This window comes from Triturus cristatus, chromosome 6 (genome assembly GCF_964204655.1).
Source record: "Triturus cristatus chromosome 6, aTriCri1.1, whole genome shotgun sequence".
In the NCBI taxonomy this organism is placed as follows: domain Eukaryota; kingdom Metazoa; phylum Chordata; class Amphibia; order Caudata; family Salamandridae; genus Triturus; species Triturus cristatus.
Window position 1 is genome coordinate 1,000,751,704 of NC_140589.1, and position 26,547 is coordinate 1,000,778,250.

Here is a 26,547-nt window from a genome sequence, read left to right on the forward strand (position 1 = left end):
GAAACAAAAAGAGCCTAAATGCAGCACAAATATCACCTTGATGTAGCCCACATGTAGCCCAATGACAGAAGTGTGCAAAACACTTATTTTTTGTGTATTTGCAGTTTTATATAGTGCAGACTTGTCAGGTATTGGAATGCTTTACATGAGCATTGGTTACATCACACAAGATCAAATTCATTTTGGTTGTAGACATGGGGAGATTAAGTGATTTGACCACAATCACAGAATGTTGAGCTGAAGCAGAAACTCCAACCTGGTTCCCCAGTTGCAAAGTCTGCAGCCCCGGAAGTAACACCACATCCTCTCCCCTAGGTGCAACATTTAATCAAGTGGTCAACTGGATAAAAAAACATAAAGATTACAAATAATTTAAAAGTTCTTTGTCGCTATTTGAAAACTCAGAAAATATGTCCTCATTTTAGTTTTTTAGAGCACTAACCATAATTTTGATGCAAATAAGACCCTCTCATATATGTAATTTCTAAAGGAAATACTCTAGGTATTACAGTTTTGATTACATCGAGATGACGTCAGGCGTTCCACACTTTTGTAATAAATATAGAATGTTAGCAATCTAGTTGTTCATTGGTATACTGTTGAGAGGCAGAGGCCAGGGGCACAGACTCTGAAAATTGAAGGCAGGTAGGAGAGTGCAGAGGCAACAATTTGACCACACTGGGCAGGCAGGAAGGGCAGTGGCAGCACAACAGACTATGGCAGTGGAAAGGGGGGCAGGGGCAACAAACCAACAATACAGGATTGGCAAGAGAGGCTGTGGCAATATAATAGACCATTGTGGGCAGAAGGAAGAGGCAGTGGTAGTACAACCATACATGCCAACAGACCTGTTTCAGCCAGGAAACATCCAATGTTTTTAAGCTCAAATGGGCTTTATTTGATCTGTCTCCTGTCTACAATCTCCTCTTTTTCAATGTAACTCAAAGGGGAAAATCAATACCCCAGTTTTTTTTCAAAATCTCCCTCTTACCAAGTTCGAAATGTTCGCAAGTATGGTACATTGAATCATGGTAGGCAGGAGGAATTGGGGTAGGGACATGGACTCGGATAACAGAGGACAGGAGGGACATGGAGAGGTGCACCAAACTGACCCTACAGGGCAGGCATCAGGGTTTGCAGCAGCACAATACACCACACAGCACATGCGGGACGGGAGTGCAGCACAACAATCCATAGAAAGCAATAGGGAGGGGACAGGACCATGCACATGGACAACAGAGAACAGATGGGAAAGAGGCAATGGTAGCTAGCTGACCATAATGGACAGACAGGAGAGAAAGCTGCAGCATAACAGACCATAAAGGGCAGGAGGGACGGATCAGGGGGCATTACAATGGAACAGACAAGCCAGGATGGAGGGAATAGGGGGTCTGCACATGGAAACAGAGGGCTGGGGGCAAGGTGGCAGGGCAGGAGCAGCAAGATGACCATGGAGGTCAGGCAGGATGGGCACTAGAAACAAGACACACCATGGAGAGCAACAATGAGACTATGGTGGCATTCACACAGACCATGGAGGAAAGGTGGGAGGGGGTCAGGGGCAGCTAGCTGACCACACAGGGAAGGTGGGAGGGGCCATGGCAGCACAGAAGACCATGCATGGCAAGGGGGAGGGTTAGTGGCAGCACAATGGCTATGATGGGCAAGAAGGAGGGTGCAGGGGCATGCACAAAGGACCATGGAGGATAGAAGGGAGGGTCAGGACCTGGACACAGACAAGAGAGTTCAGGGGAAGGGGCTTCACAACAGACTGCGTGGGGCAGGCGGGAGGAGCACTTGCAGCACAACAGATCAGGGAGGGCAGAAGGGTGTGGCAGTAAAATGGACCATGGAGGACAGGAGGAAGGTGATAGGGGCATGGCATGTGGACAGACAGGGTGGAGGTGGCAGGGACAGGTTACAGTCATCTGATAATGCTAGGCAGGTGGGAGGTGAGTGGCAGCTCAACAAAACACTCAGAGTAGATAGGAGTGGCAGGTCCATGGAACATAGTGGGCAAAAAGGATGGAGCAGGGGCATGCACAAAGACATCGGAGGGCAGGGGGAAGGAGAATAGGGGCAGCAAGCTAAGCACAGAGGCTAAGCAGGAGGTCAATGATGGGCCATAGAATTGGGCAATGGAGGGCAGGAGGAATGGACTGGTACATCATGCTAAATGGAGGGCAGTGGCAGCACATCCGACCATGCCTGGCAGGAGGGAGGAGGCTAGTCCATGGATTCAGACAACAGAGGATAGGGAGGAGGTGGATGGGGCAGCAAGCTAACTGTTCAGAGAAGGTGGGCATTAGGAACTTTATTGTTTTTAAAATGTGTGTCTGTGCGAACTACTTAAAATATGAACAAGTATGCAGCATAATCTCACTTTTATTCAGGAAGAAGAGGACGTTTGTGACTGTGACTGTGACTCCGGGCTCACTTGGCAGAAACACCCCCTGACCCCCTGACCCTCCACCCCCATCGCAAAATGTAATGGCCGTGAAAAGGGTAGGTGGACGCAGTGTTATATAGAACATAGTCCTGAGAGCACGATTGTAGTAGTATATGGTATAAACTATGCACCAAAAAGTGTGATATAAGATTAACTGGGGCGTGAAATGTAATATGCAATACATTGTGCGCAATGACAGATTCATTGGAGAGCGCGAGATAGCACAGGCACTAGCGCGTGCTATGCGATATGTGCCTTGGAGTGTAATATGCACAGGGCAGTGTTGTGTAACATAACTAGTCTCTAAAGTTGTAAAGTTGCTGGGGAGTGTAACGTTGCATATGCACTGTGACAAAGATATGGATCCCAGATTGTAATATGTATGGCATAGCGCTGTGCGTTATAACATACACATCAAGGAAGGCACGTTAGATGGGGCAATATAACCCGTGCAAAGGCAAGTGTGGCATGACATATTCACGGGGTGGTGTTACAGTGCACATGGGCTAGAGAGTGTCATAGCATACGCACTAGCTGGTGGAATACAACACAGAGGTGTGAGGCAATCGGCAGGCACTGGTGGGTGTAACACAGCATTGGGCTCAGCCAGGAGCACGCTGTGACTCTCAAGTGAGGTTCGTCTCCTTTCCAGAGAGTAAAATAAAAAGTATTACACATCCGGCGGTGGATGTGTTTTTTATTAACCGTGAGAGGGGTTTCTTGCATAGTTTGGTCGAATTTTTGTCGAATCCCCTTTGAATGGCTTGGTGTGCGTGTAAGTTAAATGTGCCCGTAAATAGCTACCCATGTTTGTATAAATAAACGACAAGGGTGTCTACTTGGAGAGTACCCACCAGCGGGGGCGCCGGGATTAGGCACGGAAGGGCGTCAGACACGTCAGAGCTTCACTAGCGGTGTAAATATATATATATATTTTTAAAATAATAAAAAACAAAGGCCGGCCCCGGGGGAAGGGCGTCCCCTGGAGCCATAAGTGGCCTAAGGAGGGGGGCAACGCAGCCCCCTCCTAAAGAATTTAAATTAAAAAAAGGCCTTGGGGTCCCCGAGGCCGATTAAGGCCTTGGGAGGGCCAATTTTTTTTTTTCAACAAAAAGAATTATCGTGCAGGCCCTGGGGGATGGGGTCCCCAGGGCCAGTAAATTAGAAAAAGAAGGGGGGCCACACAGCCCTCCTTCTTAAAAAAATAAAATAAATAAAAGAGCAAGTAAGTGCCACTGCTCTGCGTTGCAGAGAGATGGTGCAGGCCGAGCCCCTTTTTACACCTCCCTGCAATGGCGCTTACTGGACGTACCTAGTGGGCTATTTTGCCCCTAGGGATCCTGAGGATTCAAGGGGACTTAATCTCCCAACTTAAAAAACGGCCACAGGGCATGTTTACACAGTGGGGAAGGAAGGGGACGGGGCCTGAGGTGATGTGTGCAAACACGCCCTATGTTGCGTTTTAAGTTGGAAAAATAATTCCCCTTCAATCCTGAGGGCCCCTGGTGGCTAACTAGCCCACCAGGTGCTTCCAGTAAGCGCCACTGAGCTGCGTTGCAGAGAGATGGTGCAGGCCGAGCCCCTTTTTACACCTCCCTGCAATGGCGCTTACTGGACGTACCTAGTGGGCTATTTTGCCCCTAGGGATCCTGAGGATTCAAGGGGACTTAATCTCCCAACTTAAAAAACGGCCACAGGGCATGTTTACACAGTGGGGAAGGAAGGGGACGGGGCCTGAGGTGATGTGTGCAAACACGCCCTATGTTGCGTTTTAAGTTGGAGAAATAATTCCCCTTCAATCCTGAGGGCCCCTGGTGGCTAACTAGCCCACCAGGTGCTTCCAGTAAGCGCCACTGAGCTGCGTTGCAGAGAGGTGGTCCAGGCCGTGCCACTTTTTACACCTCTCTGCAACGCAGCTCTGTGGCGCATACTGGAGTTACCTAGTGGGCTAGTTGGACCCTAGGGACCCTCAGGATTCAAATTAACTTAATCTCCCAACTAAAAACGGCCACAGGGTGTGTTTACACAGTGGTGAAGGGAGGGGACGGGGCCTGAGTTAACGTGTGCAAACAAGCCCTGTGGCGCGTTTTAAGTTGGGGAAATAATTTCCCTTCAATCCTGAGGGACCCTGGGGGCCAACTAGCTCACCAGGTGCTTCCAGTAAGCACCACTCCGCTGCGTTGCAGAGAGGTGGTCCAGGCCGTGCCACTTTTTACACCTCTCTGCAACGCAGCTCTGTGGCGCATACTGGAGTTACCTAGTGGGCTAGTTGGACCCTAGGGACCCTCAGGATTCAAGGGGACTTAATCTCCCAACTTAAAACGCCACAGGGCGTGTTTACACAGTGGGGAAGTGAGGGGACGGGGCCTGAGGTGACGTGTGCAAACACGCCCTGTGGCGCGTTTTAAGAGGTAGTTTTAATCCCCTGCCCTATTATATACTAGGGGCTTACAGAGGAGGTCATGCTGATCACAGGGAGACCCCAACGCATAGTGTTCCCTAGTGTATGTAGGTGTTTTCACTGTATTCTGAGTGTCTTTTAACATAGCACTGGCTCTAGGACTGGTTAGTCAGACTCGGTTACCACCAGTATCTGTCTGAAAAAGAAAAGTTGAGGGTACCGGATGATTTTGCAACAATGCTTCTTTCTGCTCTTCTGTTTGTTCTTTTTGCACGTTATCCTTCTTCCTGCACTTTTCTTCGTCTTTGAGGACTTCTGTTGCTCCTTTCTGCATTTCTTTTTTTTCTTTCTGTGCGTTTTTTCTTCTTTCTTCACATGTCCTATCTCTGTAGGCATAGTTAGAAATTAGCATTTAAAAAACCTTTGAAATTCACTGAAAAAACCATAGGTTTCAGGCACGTTATAGTTAGGAATTAGCATTTAACCCCTTCTGTGCCCATGGAGCACAGTCGCGCTGTGCCCATGACGAGTCCAGCTCTTCATGGCACCCACCCACGGGGGAAGCGCTGGCGCTCCCCCCGTGAGTGGTCGATCTTTTTTTTTTACTGGGAAGGCAGGGGAAGACCTTCACCTGCCTCCCCCCGCCCCCGCCGCGTCATCAATGACGTCAGCGCGCGAGCCACGCTGACGTCATTGGAGGTTTCCCCTTTACTCTCCGAGGCGCAGGAAGCCATTTGCTTCCTGCGCGTCGGAGAGTAAAGGTGAGTTTTGGGGCTGGGGAGGGGGGATTTTTGCATCGGTGGGTTTGTGTTAGGGTGGGGGCACTATGGAAGGCCCAGGCATGCCAGAGGCTCGGCTTCGTTCGTGTGTGTGCCTGTTGTTGCTTCCCTGTGAAATGGATTCAAATTTGAAAAACGCTCGTCTTTCTAGCTGCTTCCCTGTGAAATGGATCCAAAAATGCCGAGAAATGCCCTTCTTTTTAATTTTTCAAATCCAAAGTGCAGCAGCATGATTTTTGCATCGGTGGGTTTGGGTTAGGGTGGGGGCACTTTGGTATGCCCAGGAATGCCACGAGGCTCGGCTTCGTTCGTGTGTGCCTGTTGTTGCTTCCCTGTGAAATGGATCCAAATTTGAAATACGCTCGTCTTTCTAGTTGCTTCCCTGTGAAATGGATCCAAAAATGCCGAGAAATGCCCTTCTTTTTAATTTTTCAAATCCAAAGTGCAGCAGCATGTAGAGAAATAGAATTTCTTATATGAGAATTAAATACCTAACTAATAGCAAGACAGAGGGGTTGCAAAGTGGCCAGATTGGTTTTTTTTACATCCAAATACACCAGCATCACTTTACAGAGTTTGCCAGTGAAGTGCTACTTTCATTTTCTCGTCTTTCTTTGAAGAGCAATGTTGTTTCCAGGTTGGGAGAGTGTACCATTCCTGGAGGTATTGCAATACCTGGTTGATGGGTGGATTGGAAAACACAATGTGTACCATGGCTCTGTGTTAATGGATGTGGACTTTTTATACCATACTGTTTACGTTTTGTAAGGATGTAAGCAATGGACAGTGAAACGGTTCCCTTCAGGGCCCTCTAGTCATGTCCATAACTTTTCAGGTGAAACCACTCGCTGATTTCTGAATAGTTAGTGAGAGATCGTTTAGGTAACCATGTTGTTTCTGCTTACATTTCACATGCTTTGCATTCCCTATGAGTGGTTGCTTTTTTATTTTTATTTTAGGCAGCATATTACTCTAGGTTATAGCTGAAGGCAGTGCAAGTTTCTCTCAGTGGGCAAGTATGGTGTTCAGTGGGGATGTGGCACTATGGCCAGAGCTGTGGAATTTGGAACTGGGGAACCGGGTTCCACATTCATGACCAGTCCACCACACCACTGTACTGAGGGAGCACATTCACATGCTAGACCGTAGAAGGCCCCACTAGACCTTAGAAGGCTTGATGTCTTAGCACAAGCAGGTGTACCCTAGTGGTGTCAATTGTGGGTTAACCTTGAAGGCCTGTCCACCACAATCCATACTGAAGTTCATCTCCAGTCTTGCGGGCAGGCCTACGAAGCAGCACACCCTAGAGCAACAGTGATCCAGTCGCTGTGACTGTCACTGAGGTCACATGAACCTTGAGCAGGTTAGGGCGATGCGAACAGTGTGACCTCACTGGGTACTTATTTCGGGTGGGTGTTTGCATTGTGCTGAGGGGATTACCAGGTAATTATTCACGCAGCTCTCTGATGGATGTCACATGAGGTAAAATACTGCAATAAATGGCAGACACTCTGAAAACAAGAGCAATCGTTATGTTACATGAGGCAATGGTGGTAATTGTGCATATATCAAAAGCAAAAAAAATACAAGAGGTGGCAAACAATACGTTACAAGAGGAAAAGTGACATGTGTGCAAGTTACAAAAGAGTACAAAGTACTAGTAGAGGTATAAAAGTGCAATAAATGGCAGACACTCAAAACACAGGAACACACTGGGAAGGCACTTCTACGGGCATGGAGAACAGAATTTCCTATAATGTAAAGACTTCCTTCAGACAATAGAGAGGGTGTGAATTAAGTTTGGAAATGTCTTTGCAGGAGGAGAACTTTGAAGGACTGGGAAGAGGGAGGGGGTTGTCCGGAGCTGAGGCTGAGTTCCAGATTCTCGCCGCGTTGCTTGTAAAGGATTGGGCCATCGATCTTTCCTTATTGAAAGTGGGAGGTTCAAGTAATACATTTTGCGCAGTACGTGATGGTCTAGAGCACTATATGCATATGTGACAATAAAGTTTTTTTTCTCCTTTTTATTCTAGTCTAAAGCTTTTGATTCCTGATTCCAGTTTCGACAGTGGTTGTTCTGCAGTTTTGTGTAGTTGCATTGTTTTGGTAAGATTTTGTTTTTGTTGTATTTACTCCAAATGAGTAATATTGTAATGTCTGAATGAATTTTTTTGTAAGTGATGTCATAATGGCGGCATATTTAGTTAGTGGTTTGAGCATGAAATTCTTTGCAATGTGTTTTGCATAGTCTTATTTGTAATTGCTTTTCTCTTTCTGTTTTTAGTGGGATATTGTTGATCCATACTGTGTCTGTACAGAGTAGGTGGTGGTGAGTAGTTTAGCTGCCTCTGGCAAGTGAGTGGTATTGTTTTGGAGTATATATGAGTTTTTGATAAAGGTGCTTTTTGTTTATTACTTATTTTACAAAGTGTTTGTTGTTGTTGACTTGTTTGACAAGTTACCTTTATTAGTAAGCAATATGGCTAGCCGTAGAATGACTGCTCAACAGGTGGTTGGTATGCTTCTTGAATCTTCCTCTGAGCATGATTATGAGACTGACAGTGCGTCTGAGGGAGAGGAGGGAGGGGAAGATTCTGGCAGTGAGTTTTCTCTCAACATGGAATCATCAGATGATGAAGGTACTCTCAGTGCAGATGAAGGTACTCTTGGTGTGGATGAAGCAACTCTCAGTGCGGATGAAGTGCCTGTCTTAGAGGAGGAAACTGCTGTGCCGATGGTGCAAGAGGCATCTGGATTGCAGTCTGAGGCTGCTAGGCTTCCTACTGGAAGTGCTGGACTTTGGGTTGATCCAAACATGGTGCAGCCGGTGTTGCCTGCCTTTAGCGGTGATGCAGGGTGTACAGTGGATTGTGAACACTTTTTGCCTATACAGTTTTTTCAGTTGTTTATGGATGATGTATTTTTGGGTGAGATTGTTGAGTAGACAAATTTGTATGCTGAACAGTTTTTGAGGGACAACAGCGACAAACTTAGGCCCCAGTCTAGAGCTACCCGGTGGACTCCCACATATCTGGAAGAGATTAAGAAGTTTTTGGGTTTGACTTTATTGATGGGTGTGGTAAGGAAGCCAACCTTGGCTTCATATTGGTCTACTAGCCCCTTGTTGGCAACTGCCATATTTTCTGCAGTTATGACTCGTAATCGGTATTTACTTTTGCTACGTATGCTGCATTTTGTTGATAATTCTATGGCGTTGCCACGAGATCACCCTGACTGTGACCGTCTTTTTAAGATTCGGCCCGCTTCGCTGGGAGGTGGGAAATTTGAGTGAGCCCGGTGATGCCACAACTTTCCCACACAAAAATGTGTGAAAAAAGTGATTTTTTCAGCTAAAATTGAGGTTTGCAGGGGATTCTGGGTAAGGAAACTTTGGGGGATACATGCAAGCCATACCTCCCAGGAAGCCCCCGGGTGTCTAGTTTTCAGAAATGTATGGGATTGGTAGGTTTCCCTAGATGGCCGCCGAGCACCGGGCCAAAAACCCAGGTGACCCCCCTTGCAAAACCAGGTGGTTTTGAGATAGGCAATTTTGATGTCACCTCACTATGTTTTGGGCCCTTGCCTGTCGCGGGTACTTGGGCCTCCCACACAAGTGAGGCACCATTTTTACCGGGAGACCCAGGGGAACGCTGGGTGGTGGGAAATTTGAGTGAGCCCGGTGATGCCACAACTTTCCCACACAAAAATGTGTGAAAAAAGTGATTTTTTCAGCTAAAATTGAGGTTTGCAGGGGATTCTGGGTATGAAACGTTGGGGGATCCATGCAAGCCATACCTCCCTGGAAGCCCCCGGGTGTCTAGTTTTCAGAAATGTATGGGTTTAGTAGGTTTCCCTAGATGGCCGCAGAGCACCGGGCCAAAAACCCAGGTGACCCCCCTTGCAAAACCAGGTGGTTTTGAGATAGGCAATTTTGATGTCACCTCACTACGATTTGGGCCCTTACCTGCCGCGGGTACTTGGGCCTCCCACACAAGTGAGGCACCATTTTTACTGGGAGACCCAGGGGAACGCTGGGAGGTGGGAAATTTGAGTGAGCCCGGTGATGCCACAACTTTCCCACACAAAAATGTGTGAAAAAAGTGATTTTTTCCCAGTTAAAATTGAGGTTTGCAGGGGATTCTGGGTAAGGAAACGTTGGGGGATCCACGCAAGCCATACCTCCCTGGAAGCCCCCGGGTGTCTAGTTTTCAGAAATGTAGGTTTGGTAGGTTTCCCTAGATGGCCGCCGAGCACTGGGCCAAAAACCCAAGTGACCCCCCTTGCAAAACCAGGTGGTTTTGAGATAGGCAATTTTGATGTTACCTCACTACGTTTTGCGCCATTTCCTGTCGCGGGCACTAGGCCGACCCACACAAGTGAGGTACCATTTTTCTTGTAAGACTTAGGGGAACGCGGGGTGGGTGGAAATTTGTGGATCCACGCAGATTCCGGAACTTTCCACGACAGAAATGTGGGAAAATGTGTTTTTTTGGACAATTTTTTAGGTTTGCAAGGGATTCTGGGTAACAGACCCTGGTGGGAGGCAGTCAAGTCACCCCATCCTGGATTCCCCTGGGTGTCTAGTTTTCAAAAATGTATAGGTTTGCTAGGTTTCCCAAGGTGCCCGCAGAGCTAGGCTTCAAAAACTACAGCTAGACATTTTGCCAAAAAAGGGTCATTTTTCACTGCGAAATTTAGGTGTGACCACGTTGCGTTTTGCGCCGTTTCCTGTTGCGGGCACTAGGCTGACCCACACAAGTGAGGTACCGTTTTTCTCATAAGACTTTGGGGAACGGGGGGAGGGTGTAAATTTGTGGATCCAAGCAGATTCCGGAACTTTCCATGACAGAAATGTAGGGAAAATGTGTTTTTTTGACAATTGTTTAGGTTTGCAAGGGATTCTGGGTAACAGACCCTGGTGGGAGGCAGTCAAGTCACCCCATCTTGGATTCCCCTGGGTGTCTAGTTTTCAAAAATGTATAGGTTTGCTAGGTTTGCCAAGGTGCCCGCAGAGCTAGGGTTCAAAAACTACAGCTAGTAATTTTGCCAAAAAAGGGTAATTTTTCACTGCGAAATTGAGGTGTGACCACGTTGCGTTTTGCGCCGTTTCCTGTCGTGGGCACTAGGTCGACCCACACAAGTGAGGTACTGTTTTTCTCGTAAGACTTTGGGGAACGCGGGGTGGGTGGAAATTTGTGGATCCACGCAGATTCCGGAACTTTCCACGACAGAAATGTGGGGAAAATGTGTTTTTTTGGACAATTTTTTAGGTTTGCAAGGGATTCTGGGTAATAGACCCTGGTGGGACGCAGTCAAGTCACCCCATCCTGGATTCCCCTGGGTGTCTAGTTTTCAAAAATGTATAGGTTTGCTATGTTTCCCAAGGTGCTCGCAGAGCTAGGGTTAAAAAACTAGAGCTAGGAACTTTGCCAAAAAAAGGTAAATTTTCACTGCGATATTGAGTTGTGACCACGTTGCGTTTTGCGCCGTTTTGCGTCGCGGGCACTATGCCTACCCTCAGAAGTGAGGTACCATTCTTATCGGGAGACTTAGGGTAATTCAGATTTGTAAAGGAACTGTTATTGTCTATTGACTTTCGATGCATTTCTGCCTTCCAAATGAAAGACATTGTGTAAAAAATAAGTCATTCTAAAAAATGACTGTTAATTCTCATGCTAGTATGAGTATTCCCAATTTCAGAAATGTGCAATATCTACTGTTTCTAAACTCTATATTTTGTTCCCATTTCAGAAATACATAGGTGTCTTTCATACCGATTTTTCCATGTACACATTTTTACAGAATAATTACTTTATACCCGGTACATAATAACAAACCATTGCAAGTTGCTGCTCAGTTTTTGGCTCTGGGCTCGTCGGGTTCTTGGTGAACCTACAAGTCCTATATATCCCCACAACCAGTCATGCCCAGCGGATGCAACGGTATATTGCTTTCAAAGAGCTCTCATAATTAGAAGAAGTTACAGGTGAAAACGTTGACACAAAAGGCTGTTTTTTTCAACTAATTTTCAATTTATCCTATATTTAACTGTTTGTTTCTAAAAAAAAACCTTGATGGATCTACACAAATAACCCCTTACTGAATTCAGAATTTTGTCTTCTTCTCGAAAATGTATAGCTTTCCAGGATCCATTATTGCTTTTGTACCCATTTCTGCCATTAACTGGAAGGAGGTCAAAAGCACAAAAAATAGCAAAAATAGGCTATGTCCCAGAAAAATGCCAAAACTGTGTAAAAAATGTTGGGTTTCTGACAAAAGTCTGTTATCCCCAAAAAGCTAGGAAAATGGTGATTTCAACCCCACAAACCCTTTTTTGATAACATTTGCAGGGAAAAACCCAGATGCTTTCATTTGCAGCCCGTTTTTCCAATTTTTCCGAAAAAACCCAAAATTGTGCTGTATTTTGGCTCATTTCTGTGACCCCTCCAGGGGAATCCACAAACCCTGAGTACCTTTAGAATCCCCATGATGTTGGAAGAAAAGGATGCAAATTTGGCGATAGAGTGGCAGACCTCCTCTTCCCCTAATATAACTTTTGATACACACATTCAAAAATAGAAACTACAATGTTCAAAACAATGGACATACCAATACCAGTTACAACAACCTATTCAGTAATTCTCAGATCCACATACACATCCACTCATTCACCAACAGTCCTATACAGTCACTCATACATGTACTCACTCATCATATGTACTCACACACCTATACATCCTGTTACACAACGCCACTCGTCCATAGACTTACTCACACACATAGTCACTCATGCTAATAAAGAATCAGACATCCATTTACTTGCATATACAGTTATACACACACCACCACACTTACTTCTACAGAAACTTACACATACTTAGTCTTTTAAACAATCACTTATAGAAACACATACTTATTCATACAGGAACTCTTTCAATCTCTCACTCTCACATATACTCACTTATATACACCAAAAGTCACATATACTAGTTTAAAACATATGTAGTTACTCATAAAGACACTATTGAGACAGTCTATCACTCACTAACACACCAATGCACACACTCATCCACCCATACAGTCCTGCACACATGCTGTCTTCAACACATACAAACATTGAGTCACTCATTCATGCACCTATGCACTACGTAATACCCCCACCGAACCATACAGACACTCAGACACTTATACTGATACTCAAAAAACCAACTACTAACCTATATAGACACTCATGTAACTACTCACCAACCCATGCAGCCACTTATACACAAAGTGAGAGACTGATACAGATATTTACACATTTAAACATTACTCACTAAGCCATGTATTCACTAAGATACACTTAATCAGTCAGTTATACAATCAATTTTTCAAAAACAAATCATCTATTTAGACACTTATATACCCATTTATTCTTCCATCGACCTTGAGATATACATATATAAAACATATGTAATTTTCAGAAAAAGACACATTCACTGGATGATGTCATCAGTGATGTCATTTGAGATGTCATCAGTGATGTCATGAGTGATGTCACTGACCATGTCATGAGTGATGTAATATGTGATGTCATCAGCAGTGCATTGCGGGCGCGTGAGTTATAGTTAGCTGAACTAACTATAACGGGGGAATTTCAATGGTTTTGTACGAGTGAAAAGTCCAGCTAACTATAACGCCCCTGAAATCTATGGTTTCTTCAGTGAATATATATATATATTACCTACTGGCGGTCGCCAGTAGGTAGTTATAGTTAGGACCCTGTTTCTATAGGAAATCCGCAACATTCTATTTTGAATAACTTTGGCGCCGGTCGACGAATCCTCGCGAATTTCTCAAAATAGGTGGGGCGCTACGCTCCGCTCCTACCCTGAAAGTCTCGGGGGGATTCGTCAAGCGGGGGCTGAGATAAAAGGGGGGTCCCAAAACGCGTTTTTCCCATGCATTTTTCCATAGGACCTTTAGACAGGGCTACAGCCCGAACGGCAGAACAGAATTACTAGAAATTTGGCAGAGAGGTAGTCCTCAGGTCAAGGAAGTGCCTTTTGTAGGTTTGGTGTAAATCTGTTCAGTAGATTCTGAGAAAATAGCCTTTAAATCAATATATATATCTGAGCCAGCTTACGGTACGCTTACCGTAAGCTTACCGTACGCGTACGGTGGCGTGCGCGAGCGCGATTCTGATTGGCTGTTACATCTAAGTAAACATTCGAATCGGTCGAAACCAGGAAGCGGCGGCCGCCATTTTCTCTCTCGCACTCTGAGGGGGGGGCTGTAAACAAAGGCAAAAAACATATAAAGGGGCTGTTTAGACAGCGCCCATGCACATAGCCATGTTAGTTGAGTCCTCAAAGATCCCCCAAGGCCAAAAACGGTAAATTTTTATTTTTTGAAAATTTCGCCGATTACGCTTACCGTACGCGTACGGTGCGCTTACGCTAAAAATTTTAATAAAAAAAAAAAAACACTCTCTGTGCATGGCATATTATTGTCATCACTTACAAATTAAATTTAACAGATTACCTATCACAAGGAAGCGCATAATATGTCCTCCATGTGCGCACGGTGCATAACGTGGGCACGCGGTGCGCGTAGCGCACTGCGTGCCCACCTTGCGTGTACGGCACTAACTGCGTAAAGTGTGTGCGCGGTGCGCAAAGCGCACCGCGTGCTCACTGTGCGCGCACGGTGCGCGAAGCGCACCGTGCGCGCACGGAACGAACTGCGTTAAGTGGGCGTGCACGCCACGAATGGCGTAAAATAACTTAGCATTTAAAAAAACGTACAAATTCACTGAAAAAACCATAGGTTTCACACACGTTATAGTTAGGAATTAGCATTTAAAAAACCTTGCAAATTCACTGAAAAAACCATAGGTTTCAGACATGTTATAGTTAGCGGAAATTTTACTGATAAAAAACCAGTGAAATTCCCCTGTTATAGTTAGTGCAGGCAACTATAACTCACGCGACCGCAATCCTCTGCTGATGCTAATACTGTATTTAGACACTTATTTGCCCATGTCTTCTTCCATACATTTTTAGCTATACATATATTACAAATATTTTTTTTTCATAAAGACACATATGTCATAAGCAGAAGATTGCGGTCGCGTGAGTTATAGTTGCCTGCACTAACTATAACGGGGGAATTTCACTGGTTTTTTATCAGTAACATTTCCGCTAACTATGACATGTCTGAAACCTATGGTTTTTTCAGTGAATTTGCAAGGTTTTTTAAATGCTAATTCCTAACTATAACGTGTGTGAAACCTATGGTTTTTTCAGTGAATATATATATATATATATTGAGCTCACAGTTCCATTAGGTAATCGTACCCATCACGGACGACAGCACTCATGGGGGAGAGTTCAAAAAAGGATTTATTATTTGAACCCTGGGCAAAGACGCGTTTCGGCACTCAGCCTTTGTCAATTTCTGCAATGAAACGCGGCAGCCATTACACATTTTAAAGCACTTTCAAAATTTCCGGTGTAGAGACAGAAAACAGACTAATCTTAAATCATCGACAAATCAGAACGCCATCTTTGAACGTCTAAAAGGAAGGGAAATAGTGCAATAAATATCGCAAAAATTCCATATAAAGATATGCAAATACATTCCTTTTACAATATATATAATTGATTTGATTTAGCCCACAGATGGGCATTCATATACCGTCTCAAAAATTCCACCAGAACTAAGTAGAACACAACAACATAGGGGAGTCATACGTGAATCCTGCCCACAAATGGGCTCGTATTATATCTCCTATGACAGGGCACATAAATTCGCACCTTATATACATACTCATATAGTACAATTTGTGTCCAATAAATACAAAAAATGCAGATTATATACAAGAATTAGAGGAAAATCAGAGGAAAAATTCATCACAATATAGCAATGTGAATCAATTCATCCTAGATGCACAGCAAGTTCTTCACTACTATTCAAACCCAGTGGATTCTTACTTTGTAAGTCGATGATGTAGCGTGATTCCAAACGCCTAAGTTTCTGTATCCTATCACCACCCCTAGGGCTTAGTGGTACATGATCTAGGCAGAAGAAAGAAAGGAGATCCTTATTGTTACGATGCATCTTGTTATAATGTCTCGCTACTGGGTAGGATTCATCTACATTGTTTATCGCCCTCATATGTTCAAGAATCCGAATCTTAGCCGGATGAATAGTGCTCCCGATATAACGGAGCCCACAAGGGCACACTAAACAATATATAGCATAAGGAGTAGTGCATGTAAGAAACTTGGTGATCTTTTTAGGTGTGCTAAGTCCAGGTACATCATACGTTAAAGTGCGTTTGCTTTTCTTACAGGCTTTGCACTTACCACATGGATAAAAACCATTAAGTGTTTTAAAAGATATCCTAGTGGGTTCTACGTCATGATAGCTATGGACCAAATGGTCTCTAAGTGATCTAGCTTTCCTGAACGTAACTAAAGGATTCGTTGGTAGATCCTCTTTAATGATGTGATCGGTGAGGAGGATATGCCAGTTCTTACGCAATATCCTCTTCAATTGATTAGCATTTTCATAAAAAGTGGTAATCAAGCAGAAAGCACCATTTTTGGACTTATTTACAGCTTTCTCCGCAAGTAGGTCTTTTCTCAGGATCTTATTCACTCTATCTAGGGCACTACCCAGAACCGCTTCGCTATAGCCTCTCACTCTAAAGCGTTGCAGGCTCAATACTGCTGCCTTTTCGAATTCCTTATGGCTGGTGTTGTTCCTTTTCAGCCTGAGTAGCTCCCCATATGGAATACTATCAACCAATTTTTTAGGATGGCTGCTAGTGGCAAAGCGGGTGGAATTCCCCGCGGTGCTTTTCCGATAGAGTTTAGTTTGTAGCTGTCCATCATTTACGTACACAGTGAGGTCCAAATAATTAACTTCCTGGGTGCTAACTTCACCTGAAAATTTAAGATTCACATTGTTGCAATTTAAAACCTCAATATATGATTTAGCCAAGTCAGGTGGACCGTCAAATATAATGAACAAATCATCAATATAGCGATACCAAGCCTTTATCCTCAAGTTCCAAAATGCATTAGGCTCCGCCCAGGCCACCTGCTCCTCCCACCAGCCAACGAACAGGTTCGCATAGCTGGGGGCGAATCAGGTTCCCATGGCGGTCCCCAACATCTGTCTAAACATCTGTTTTTGGAACAAAAAAATGTTGTGAGTCAGGCAAAAATTGACAAATTCCAAAATCATCTTATTGTGTTCATAAAATCTCAGATCACGAGTTTCTAAAAAGAATCGTATAGCTTCTAAACCGTCAGTATGTGCAATGCATGTATAGAGACTCGTAATATCAAGAACCATAAGACAATAACTGGCTTGCCATTCAATCTCATCAATGTGTGTTAAAAAATCTTTTGTATCTCTCAAATATGATTTCAATGTAACCACATGTTGAGAAATAAAAAAGTCGACATACATAGAAAGGTGTTCAGTAAGACTGCTTTGGGAGGCAATAATAGGTCTCCCTGGAGGGTTCTTGATATCTTTATGAACCTTAGGCAGGTAGTAGAAAGTAGGAATGATAGGATTTAAACACCTCAAAAACAGATGTTCCTCTAGATTTAGTTTATTCTTTTTGTACCAAGAGGAAATCTTCTCATGATAATCGGTGATACTCTGATTGTACATCTGTGTACTGGTTCTTTCATAGCATACAGTGTCGTTTAATTGACGAAATGCTTCAATTTCATACTGGGTTTTAATCAGTAGAACTATATTCCCTCCTTTGTCCGATGGCTTACAAACCAGAGAGGTGTCCATAGATAAATTATCCAACACCTTCTGTTGCTGTTTGGAGAAGTTCGTAATGCTCTTTTTATACTTGTTGTTGTGACGTAAGCGAGTGAGGTCTTTGATCACAGCATCTGAGAATGTGTCAATCGCATCATTGGCCATTTGTGGAAGAAATACCGATGCCGGTTTAAATGGACTTGATCCTCCACTTTGTTGTATTTCATATTGGGCCATGAGTTGTGTAGGATTGATGCCAGTGTTATCAATCTCAGTTGTTTCAGTTCTCAGATCCTCCAGTACTTTCAAAGTTGCAATATCTCTACCAGTTAGAGCATCTGATGTAATTATTCTCTGACTAGGATTCGTGTTTTGCCTAGTAGAAGGTTTCAATTTAAAGTACTTATGAAGTTTCAGCTTACGAGTGAATTTAAACAGGTCAATCCTGGTCTGGGTAAATTCGATACTCCTTTGTGGACAAAACGAGAGACCAAGTTTCAGAACTGATTCTTCTTCCTTGGTTAACACTCTAGGGGTCAAGTTGATTATCGTCAAATTTTGTTCATTCACTTCCGTTTGTTGAAATATTTCCTGCTGCGGGTCATGGGTGGAGAGCCTTCGAATTTTCTGGCCCCCGCCACCCCGCCTCGTCTTCCTCTTACTGCCTGTTCTGGAGGCTTGCCTCTGCCTCCCTGCAATTGCTGTTTTCTGATGAGTCGAAATTCCTCGTGAAAAGGAGGTGCATCCATTGGCGTCCCACTCACTGCATCTTCATTGGAGGATTCATCTCCTGTAACCTCCGATTCTGATGTATCTGGGGCCACTGCCAATGGTTGAATTGGTTTTTGTCGTAGTTCTCTCCTGGGATTATCATATTTCTTGGCAAATGTTAGTATTTTGCCTTGACTATAGTCTCTTTCGTCCCGGTCGAACTTCTCTTCTTTACTCTGCTTAATTTTTTGTTCATATGTTTTCAATCTTTTTTTCATTTGCTCACGTTTTGTTTCCACATTGGTTTGGTCTTCTTCCTTGAGCAAATCATCCTCTAATTCTTTAATCAATATTAGGGCCTTCTCACGGTCGCTCCATGCAAACCGTACAAGTATTTCAAGCATTCCCTTGCAGGATTTGGCCGTGTGTTCCGCCCATGCATCCAGCAACAAGGGATCCGGATTCTCATAGGCCGGTACTGTATAGATTCGAAGGCCTCTCGGAACTCTGTCTACCTCCAAATAATTTTGCAGGGAGGTGGCCTCCCACCACTTCCGAATCTCTCGCTCATAGAGACGTTCTAAGTTGGTAAATTTGGAGGCAAGGTTTGACGTCACAGGCGTTCCGTTATTATTTCTTGCATTCCTGTTGGTTCCATTTTGCTTTTTGAAAATGCTTGCGGCCGCTTCTCTGCGTTCCGTTTCACAGAACATCATATAGGTTCTTTAAATAGTTGTGTACACAACTATAATGTTCGTGCCCTTTCTCCCCCTCGTTCAGTGAATATTGCGGAGAATAGATGGAGTGTATGTGCCTGAGGCACCTTACCGGGCTCGGAGTTGTCTCAGCCGTCTGTCTCAGGACACGGCGGGGGTATCAATTATATATATTGTAATAGGAATGTATTTGCATATCTTTATATGGAATTTTTGCGATATTTATTGCACTATTTCCCTTCCTTTTAGACGTTCAAAGATGGCGTTCTGATTTGTCTGATTTAAGATTAGTCTGTTTTCTGTCTCTACACCGGAAATTTTGAAAGTGCTTTAAAATGTGTAATGGCTGCCACGTTTCATTGCAGAAATTGACAAAGGCTGAGTGCCGAAACGCGTCTTTGCCCAGGGTTCAAATAATAAATCCTTTTTTGAACTCTCCCCCACGAGTGCTGTCGTCCGTGATGGGTACGATTACCTAATGGAACTGTGAGCTCAATATTTGAAGCGGGAACACCCCCGCTTGACGTGCACCCGTTCGAGAGTGCAACTGGCTGGTGTTGCGGAGCATGAACATTGACTTTTCCAGCTGCACTGTGATTGCGGGATATTGGAGATCGAGTGTCGCAGCATCCTGAGTATACTGGGATCACTTCGCCGTGTCCTGAGACAGGCGGCTGAGACAACTCCGAGCCCGGTAAGGTGCCTCAGGCACATACACTCCATCTATTCTCCGCAATATTCACTGAACGAGGGGGAGAAAGGGCACGAACATTATAGTTGTGTACACAACTATTTAAAGAACCTATATGATGTTCTGCGAAACGGAACGCAGAGAAGCGGCCGCAAGCATTTTCAAAAAGCAAAATGGAACCAACAGGAATGCAAGAAATAATAACGGAACGCCTGTGACGTCAAACCTCTCCTCCAAATTTACCAACTTAGAACGTCTCTATGAGCGAGAGATTCGGAAGTGGTGGGAGGCCACCTCCCTGCAAAATTATTTGGATGTAGACAGAGTTCCGAGAGGCCTTCGAATCTATACAGTACCGGCCTATGAGAATCCGGATCCCTTGTTGCTGGATGCATGGGCGGAACACACGGCCAAATCCTGCAAGGGAATGTTTGAAATACTTGTACGGTTTGCATGGAGCGACCGTGAGAAGGCCCTAATATTGATTAAAGAATTAGAGGATGATTTGCTCAAGGAAGAAGACCATACCAACGTGGAAACAAAACGTGAACAAATGAAAAAAAGATTGAAAACATATGAACAAAAAATTAAGCAGAGTAAAGAAGAGAAGTTCGACCGGGACGAAAGAGACTATAGTCAAGGCACAATACTAACATTTGCCAAGAAATATGATAATCCCAGGAGAGAACTACGACAAAAACCAATTCAACCATTGGCAGTGGCCCCAGATACATCAGAATCGGAGGTTACAGGAGATGAATCCTCCAATGAAGATGCAGTGAGTGGGGCGCCAATGGATGCACCTCCTTTTCACGAGGAATTTCGACTCATCAGAAAATAGCAATTGCAGGGAGGCAGAGGCAAGCCTCCAGAACAGGCAGTAAGAGGAAGACGAGGCGGGGGGGCGGGGGCCAGAAAATTCGAAGGCTCTCCACCCATGACCCGCAGCAGGAAATATTTCAACAAACGGAAGTGAATGAACAAAATTTGACGATAATCAACTTGACCCCTAGAGTGTTAACCAAGGAAGAAGAATCGGTTCTGAAACTTGGTCTCTCGTTTTGTCCACAAAGGAGTATCGAATTTACCCAGACCAGGATTGACCTGTTTAAATTCACTCGTAAGCTGAAACTTCATAAGTACTTTAAATTGAAACCTTCTACTAGGCAAAACACGAATCCTAGTCAGAGAATAATTACATCAGATGCTCTAACTGGTAGAGATATTGCAACTTTGAAAGTACTGGAGGATCTGAGAACTGAAACAACTGAGATTGATAACACTAGCATCAATCCTACACAACTCATGGCCCAATATGAAATACAACAAAGTGGAGGATCACGTCCATTTAAACCGGCATCGGTATTTCTTCCACAAATGGCCAATGATGCGATTGACACATTCTCAGATGCTGTGATCAAAGACCTCACTCGCTTACGTCACGACAACAAGTATAAAAAGAGCATTACGAACTTCTCCAAACAGCAACAGAAAGTGTTGGATAATTTATCTATGGACACCTCTCTGGTTTGTAAGCCATCGGACAAAGGAGGGAATATAGTTCTACTGACTAAAACCCAGTATGAAATTGAAGCATTTCGTCAATTAAACGACACTGTATGCTATGAAAGAACCAGTACACAGATGTACAATCAGAGTATCACCGATTATCATGAGATGATTTCCTCTTGGTACAAAAAGAATAAACTAAATCTAGAGGAACATCTGTTTTTGAGGTGTTTAAATCCTATCATTCCTACTTTCTACTACCTGCCTAAGGTTCATAAAGATATCAAGAACCCTCCAGGGAGACCTATTATTGCCTCCCAAGGCAGTCTTACTGAACACCTTTCTATGTATGTCGACTTTTTTATTTCTCAACATGTGGTTACATTGAAATCATATTTGAGAGATACAAAAGATTTTTTAACACACATTGATGAGATTGAATGGCAAGCCAGTTATTGTCTTATGTAGGGGTGGGCGGAATTTGCGTAATTGCGTTACGCAAATCTCCGCGAAACGGTAAAAAATCTCCGCGAACACGCAGAAATTCCGCGAACACGCGGAATTGCTTGTTCGCGATGGTTTTTTCCTGTTCACAATTGCTGTTTGCGTGCTCGGGGATAAATATCTCGCGAACACGCATTTTGAGAACGCGAACAAGCAAAAAATTTCGCGAAATCGCGGAAAGCAGACTTTTGAGCAATTTCGCGTTCTCCGCGGAACGCGAAATTACGCAAATTCCGCAAATTCCGCGAGCGGAACGGATTTTACCGCCCAGGCCTAGTCTTATGTAGGGGTGGGCGGAATTTGCGTAATCGCGTTACGCAAATCTCCGCGAAACGGTAAAAAATCTCCGCGAACACGCAGAAATTCCGCGAACATGCGGAATTGCTTGTTCGCGATACTTTTTTCCTGTTCGCGATCGCTGTTTGCGTGCTCGGGGTGAAATATCTCGCGAACACGCATATTGAGAACGCGAACAAGCAAAAAATTTCGCGAAGTCGCGGAACGCAGATTTTTGGGTAATTTCGAGTTCTCCGCAGAACGCGAAATTACCCAAATTCCGCAAATTCCGCGAACGGAACGGAATTTACCGCCCAGGCCTAGTCTTATGGTTCTTGATATTACGAGTCTCTATACATGCATTGCACATACTGACGGTTTAGAAGCTATACGTTTCTTTTTAGAAACTCGTGATCTGAGATTTTATGAACACAATAAGATGATTTTGGAATTTGTCAATTTTTGCCTGACTCACAACATTTTTTTGTTCCAAAAACAGATGTTTAGACAGATGTTGGGGACCGCTATGGGAACCTGCTTCGCCCCCAGCTATGCGAACCTGTTCGTTGGCTGGTGGGAGGAGCAGGTGGCCTGGGCGGAGCCTAATGCATTTTGGAACTTGAGGATAAAGGCTTGGTATCGCTATATTGATGATTTGTTCATTATATTTGACGGTCCACCTGACTTGGCTAAATCATATATTGAGGTTTTAAATTGCAACAATGTGAATCTTAAATTTTCAGGTGAAGTTAGCACCAAGGAAGTTAATTATTTGGACCTCACTGTGTACGTAAATGATGGACAGCTACAAACTAAACTCTATCGGAAAAGCACCGCGGGGAATTCCACCCTTTTTGCCACTAGCAGCCATCCTAAAAAATTGGTTGATAGTATTCCATATGGGGAGCTACTCAGGCTGAAAAGGAACAACACCAGCCATAAGGAATTCGAAAAGGCAGCAGTATTGAGCCTGCAACGCTTTAGAGTGAGAGGCTATAGCGAAGCGGTTCTGGGTAGTGCCCTAGATAGAGTGAATAAGATCCCGAGAAAAGACCTACTTGCGGAGAAAGCTGTAAATAAGTCCAAAAATGGTGCTTTCCGCTTAATTACCACTTTTTATGAAAATGCCAATCAATTGAAGAGGATATTGCGTAAGAACTGGCATATCCTCCTCACCGATCACATCATTAAAGAGGATCTACCAACGAATCCTTTAGTTACGTTCAGGAAAGCTAGATCACTTAGAGACCATTTGGTCCATAGCTATCATGACGTAGAACCCACTAGGATATCTTTTAAAACACTTAATGGTTTTTATCCATGTGGTAAGTGCAAAGCCTGTAAGAAAAGCAAACGCACTTTAACGTATGATGTACCTCGACTTAGCACACCTAAAAAGATCACCAAGTTTCTTACATGCACTACTCCTTATGCTATATATTGTTTAGTTTGCCCTTGTGGGCTCCGTTATATCGGGAGCACTATTCATCCGGCTAAGATTCGGATTCTTGAACATATGAGGGCGATAAACAATGTAGATGAATCCTACCCAGTAGCGAGACATTATAACAAGATGCATCGTAACAATAAGGATCTCCTTTCTTTCTTCTGCCTAGATCATGTACCAATAAGCCCTAGGGGTGGTGATAGGATACAGAAACGTAGGCGTTTAGAATCACGCTACATCATCGACTTACAAAGTAAGAATCCACTGGGTTTGAATAGTAGTGAAGAACTTGCTGTGCATCTAGGATGAATTGATTCACATTGCTATATTGTGATGAATTTTTCCTCTGATTTTCCTCTAATTCTTGTATATAATCTGCATTTTTTGTATTTATTGGACACAAATTGTACTATATGAGTATGTATATAAGGTGCGAATTTATGAGCCCTGTCATAGGAGATATAATACGAGCCCATTTGTGGGCAGGATTCACGTATGACTCCCCTATGTTGTTGTGTTCTACTTAGTTCTGGTGGAATTTTTGAGACGGTATATGAATGCCCATCTGTGGGCTAAATCAAATCAATTATATATATTGTAATAGGAATGTATTTGCATATCTTTATATGGAATTTTTGCGATATTTATTGCACTATTTCCCTTCCTTTTAGACGTTCAAAGATGGCGTTCTGATTTGTCGATGATTTAAGATTAGTCTGTTTTCTGTCTCTACACCGGAAATTTTGAAAGTGCTTTAAAATGTGTAATGGCTGCCGCGTTTCATTGCAGAAATTGACAAAGGCTGAGTGCCGAAACGCGTCTTTGCCCAGGGTTCAAATAATAAATCCTTTTTTGAACTCTCCCCCGCGAGTGCTGTCGTCCGTGATGGGTACGATTACCTAATGGAACTGTGAGCTCAATATTTGAAGCGGGAACACCCCCGCTTGACGTGCACCCGTTCAAGAGTGCAACTGGCTGGTGTTGCGGAGCATGAATATATATATATATATATATATTCCAATCGCAGATACTGACAAAGAGGAGCGCCACAGCCTCTCGGGTCAGGGCCAGTCTCGGGTATGTCAGACACCTCAAATATTTCTCAGAAACACGCACTCTTCAGCTACGTGAAACAGGCCACACCAACGTGCTTTTCAAGTTCTTTATTTTCAGGCAGAAAACAGCATAACGCGTTTCAAGGTCAACACCTCTTAATCATATGCCACAGACCAGGGGTGGGTTTGTTTGCTATTTAAACAACGTAACTCAAACATCGAAAAAGGACCAATGTCCATGTGTTTGATTTAAAGAGGGAGTCCATGTACATGTATTTTTTCAATATTCTTTCACATGGCAGGAATGGTAAATACTGTTTAATGTTCATATTCAAAATTGTTCCTCTGTAAGTCAGATGTCTTTACCTTTCACATTTACACTCCTGCATTTATATGTTTTAATTCTTCGTTACTAGGACCACAATGCCCATAATGCCTCAAACAATGTCTTAAGGTATTTGGTACCTCCGATGGTGCTTATGTTTTAATCCTTCGTTACTAGGACCACAATGCCCATAATGCCTCAAACAATGTCTTAAGGTATTTGGTATCTCCGATGGTGCTTTTGGCAAAACTTCACCTTATTTTAACTGTGTCCCAAAGATGCATTAATTGCCTTTACTAGGATTAGTACCATATTGCGGCTGCATACAGATGGTCACCGAAACGAGGGAATTCCGCTACCACCCTGTTTTTTCTGATTTGTTACTTGCCTTGAAATCGATGTTGAGCAGCACGTTGTGCATAGGGACATCCCTTCGGCAAACCCTGGTTGATTGCAAGTTCATCTCTCTGGGTGAGGCGGGCCTTTCACTGTGGCCCTTCCATTCATCCTCTTAATCATATGCCACAGATCAGGGGTGGGTTCGTTTGCTTTTTAAATAACGTAACTCAAATTTATAGATGCAGTCCGTGTACATGTTTTTTTCAATATTCTTTCACATGGCAGGAATGGTAAATACTGTTTAATGTTCATATTCCAAATAGTCCCTCTGCCTGAAAATAAAGAACTTGAAAAGCACGTTGGTGTGGCCTGTTTCACGTAGCTCAAGGGTGCGTGTTTCTGAGAAATATATACATATATAGATATATATATATATATTATCTACTGGCGGTCGCCAGTAGATAGTTATAGTTACAACCTAGTTTCCTTAGGAAATCTCAAAATTCTATTTTGAATAACTTTGGCGCCGGTTGACGAATCCTCGCGAAATTTTCAAAACTAATGGGGCGCTCTGTTCAGCTCCTACCCTGAAAGTCTCGGAGTGATTCGTCAAGCGGGGGCCGAGAAAAAGGGGGGGTCCCAAAACACGTTTTCCCCATGCATTTTTCCATAGGACCTTTAGACACAGCTACAGCCCGAACGGCTGAACAGAATTACTTGACATTTGGCAGAGAGGTAGCCATAAGGTCAAGGAAGTGCCTTTTGCAGGTCTGGTGTAAATCTGTTCAGCATTTCCTGAGAAAATAGCATTTAAAAGCATATCAATATCTATACGCGCGCACCGTGCGCGCACGGTGCGCGCACCCTGCCGTGCGCGAGCGCAATTCTGATTGGTTGTTAGATGTCGGTAAACATTCGAATCGGTCGAAACCAGGAAGTGACGATCGCCATTTTGTCTTTCGCAGTCTGAGGGGGTGAAAAACAAAGGTGGAGAACGTGAAAAGGGGGCAAAGTGGACAGTTCCTGACCCCCTAGCCTTGGTCAGGGGGTCACAGAAGGACCCCCAAGGGAGAAAAAAACATTTTTTTTTTATATCGCGAGGTGCGCGCACCCTGCGCGCTCTGCGAACCATGGGCGCTCGGTGCGCGAAGTGCACCGAGCCCCCACAGAGCGCGCACGGTGCCAGAAGCGCACCGTGCGCGCACGGTGCACGCACGGTGAAACAACGGAAAAAAAAATAATAATAAAAAAATAACTTAGCATTTAAAAAACCGTACAAATTCACTGAAAAAACCATAGGTTTCACACACGTTATAGTTATGAATTAGCATTTAAAAAACCTTGCAATTCACTTAAAAAACCATAGGTTTCACACATGTTATAGTTAGCAGGACATTTCCCTCGTAAAAAACCAATGAAATTCCCCCGTTATAGTTACTGCAGGCAACTATAACTCACGCGACCGCAATCCTCTGCTGATGACGTCAGATATTACATCACTGATGACATATGTGTCTTTCTGAAAAATAAATATTTGTAATATATGTATAGCTAAAGATTAATGGAAGAA